Source organism: Sinocyclocheilus rhinocerous, unplaced genomic scaffold, assembly GCF_001515625.1.
Source record: "Sinocyclocheilus rhinocerous isolate Xijiao unplaced genomic scaffold, SAMN03320098_v1.1 scaffold1449, whole genome shotgun sequence".
NCBI classification, from domain to species: domain Eukaryota; kingdom Metazoa; phylum Chordata; class Actinopteri; order Cypriniformes; family Cyprinidae; genus Sinocyclocheilus; species Sinocyclocheilus rhinocerous.
This window is the reverse complement of record NW_015664992.1, coordinates 395,038-398,597: the sequence shown is the minus strand read 5'-3', so window position 1 is coordinate 398,597 and position 3,560 is coordinate 395,038.

Sequence of the window (3,560 nt, the reverse complement as noted above, 5' to 3'; positions counted from 1 at the left end):
ATCAGATTCAATGATCTATGCTAAGCTACAGCTAAAAGTGCTACCGCCAGACCCGGAGATCGGCTGAATGGATTCGAAAACGGTAAAACTCAACTGTTTAACTCTAGGGGAGTTGGAAAATGAGCCTATTTTCAAAAATAGTGGAGTGTTCCTTTAAATAAGCATTTGAGCAAAAGGATTCAGTATGTCAATTAATGGGAAATCAGTTCTGCTCAACAAAACAAGGTCACTGACAGCAATGCGTCTATGATGCTGGGTGTTACGTCATATGATAACAGCAGTGTAACTGTCCAGAGGTCAGTCTTCAACTCAGTTCCTTGAGTCAGAAGTGTGTTAGCACAAATAGGTTTATGTTTAAGGTCATTCATCTCTCGAACCATCTTTCATACATTTGAGTGTCTTTTTGTCACATTACAGCAGAGGGAGCTCAGCTCATGAACTGGAAAGTCAGATTTGATCGCTATTGTCTCCCAGTAAGACTTATTCAGGGTTTCTCAGGGAGGCCGTCCCTGTCATTAATGCACTGCAACATGCTTTAGATTAGAAGTTTGAGCAGTTGATAAACACATGAATAACATTGATTCTGTCAGTCAAACAACTTACAGACTCTTTCACATCATAAAAAAACACTATAAATTATATCTACAATTAAAAGAAAAATATCATAATTGCACATCTCTGTCAGTCACAGCTGACATCAAATAAGTGATGCAAATACATCTGCTTATAACCTGATATGGGGTTGCCAATTCTCATTCATTTGCCATAAGACAAATGATTTTAGCCTGCACACACTACCCGACTATCTCATGCCAAATAACAAGAAAATGCCAAATAAATGCAATAATTTAGATTAAAATATGAATTTTCATGCATAATAAATTTCATAACAGTTACTGTTAGGATCTTAATAAAGAGTTCTTTACAGCAGACCCTAAATAATCCAAATTCCTGTGAAGAGATACATATATGTAGGATGTATGTAGATATGTAGGAATTGGATTATTTAGGGCCTGATGTGAGATACTTTATGATGAACATATTTAATTTAGGCTTTCATTTCCATCTTGACAATGATCAACAATACATACATAAAGCATATCAAATATGGTAAATGCGGAAGTTCAGCAATGAGATTTTGTTCACACGCTTCTGTGTTTACCAGGTGTGATGTTATCTATGTATGTGTTTGTAAAGCCTAATCAACACGACTCCAGTTAATCAATTAACATCTCGTGAAGTGAAAAGTTGTGTGTTTGTAAGAAACAAATTCATCAAGGTATTAACTTCTAGCTTCTGGCTAAATTGCGAGTCCACAATCCATAAAAACGCTCCCTAAACCCGAAGTATTACAAATCTTTCTTATCTGCCCAGGCTAAATAGTCTAGTGCTCATGATGCATCATACACATGATTGTCTATATATTAATCAGCCTGGTCATGGTTTGTATTTATATTATATTTATTAACTATTATATTTCTGTCATGACAACTCTCGGAGGGATTGGCATGGTAATGTACATGACAATGTTAATGTATTTGGTCTTGGTGGAATAGATCTGCTACGCTGCTGCTGCTGCTGCGGCAGAGCAAGTACCGAGACTTGCTACTGCCAATACATCCACAACATGCTGCTGTGAGCATGTAAGAAATACTGCTGCTGCAAATATAACATACAATATATCAACTTGTGGCAGATCTATACAGGTGGAGCTGGGGAAGGTGGAGGGTTTCTGAAGCAAGCTGCAACTGCTACGGCAAGCACTAGTCATATATTTGAATGTTGAGCAGTGAGCTCATTGGCTACAAATACAGGAGAGAACCAATCAGCTGCGCCATGTGATAATGATGTCATTACGTCAGATTGAGTTAGACCTATCAGACTGCGCCATCTAGAGTTTCATGCCAGAACTCTGTATTTATAATAGGCTATTACATGGTGGTTTGGGGGTCATCCATGAGCACACTCCTAAATATATTACAAATATATTACACACAGATTCACACCCTCCTCTTTTTATCCCATTTAATCCCACCGGTCACAATAGTGACTGTAAAAAAGTTTTCATTTATAAAGCTCTAAAAACCTTACTGACTGATGTTTTAGTGCACTTCCTGCAAATATGGAAAAAATAAAGGGTCTCAATGAAATATGTGCAACTTCACATGATTAGTGCAAACTGTCACATGACCAGAGCAGTTTATTTCCTGTTTGAATCTTGAGAAGATGATAACTGCATCAAAGCTCCAAAACGAAAGGCTAGTAAAGTTTGTCAACATAAAGATATGACAAAGATTTTTGGTGCACATTATCTTTAAGGTGTCTAGTATTAATATATGAATTCACATATATTCAGTTTTGTTGAGTGTGGTCATAGAATGAGTAAACATGTTGATGGTCACAATAGTGACCGGTGACATAACAGTGAACTTAGGTTTACAATATAAATCCAATTGCAGTTGCTGAAAATTACACTAAAATGTTGCAATGACAAAATATTGCACTAAATTAAAAATTCAAATGTTACAAAAAATTTACAATATTGATGTTGTAATACTGGTAGCACTGATATAAAAATTTGATGTTATATTTTACAAAAAAGTAACAATTTTGAAATGCGTTGATGGTTTAATTTTTTTGTTTTTTATCTCAGTGTTCCGATCAATGTTGCATACGTTTTTTTAATGCATAATAATAACCCTAGAATGTGATCAAACAGTTTAAAATAGCTGGGTTAAGATATATAAAAAACTTTATGACTGCAGAAATATGTTAATTCAGTACTCACCTTATCCCACCGGTCACAATTGTGACCGACCATAAAACAATTTTTCACACAAATAATGTTCTTTTTAGCAGCATCATATGACCCCTTTAAAAGGGTGGGTAATAGTGACTGAATGTGATTCAAAGGAGCTGTTAATACCCAGAGAAAGTAAAGGAATAAATTTCCAATCATTAGAGATAAGCAGACCAGTACCTCCACCTCTTCCAGTTAGACAGGGGAGTGGGAAAAAGAGAAAAAAACTTAGTGCTAAATACCTCAAAATTATGCACCATTTATCATCTGTAATACCATTGTGTAACCATTAGATGGCTATAACCTATATACCCATGACTGTGTATACCCTAGTTGTTGGAAACTATTTTCAGTCATAATTATTTGCATGTATTAGGTTTTGCATTTGGATATATATTTAGGAATTATTAAAGACTACTTTTTGTCAAAGTTTGTTTGTTTTTCCCCCCGAAATGTTCATCTGAAGTGACCATTTTTGCATTATTATTACAGTCAAATCTGGACACAGAAAAAGCATGGTAAAAAGGCTTTACATTGCTAAAGTTGACAGTGCAGTGATTGACAGCGTGCTTGTAAAATAGCATCGGTCATTGTCCGATACAGTACATTCAGTACTGTACATTACTCTATGTGCTGGGGGAAATATGCACTAATCGAAGCAAATATGATCTAATTGAAGACTGTTACTGTATGTAGATAACCAGGTCCTGTAATGATTGGGCTAAATCAAGAAAACTTACCGCAAGTATCCTGATAACGA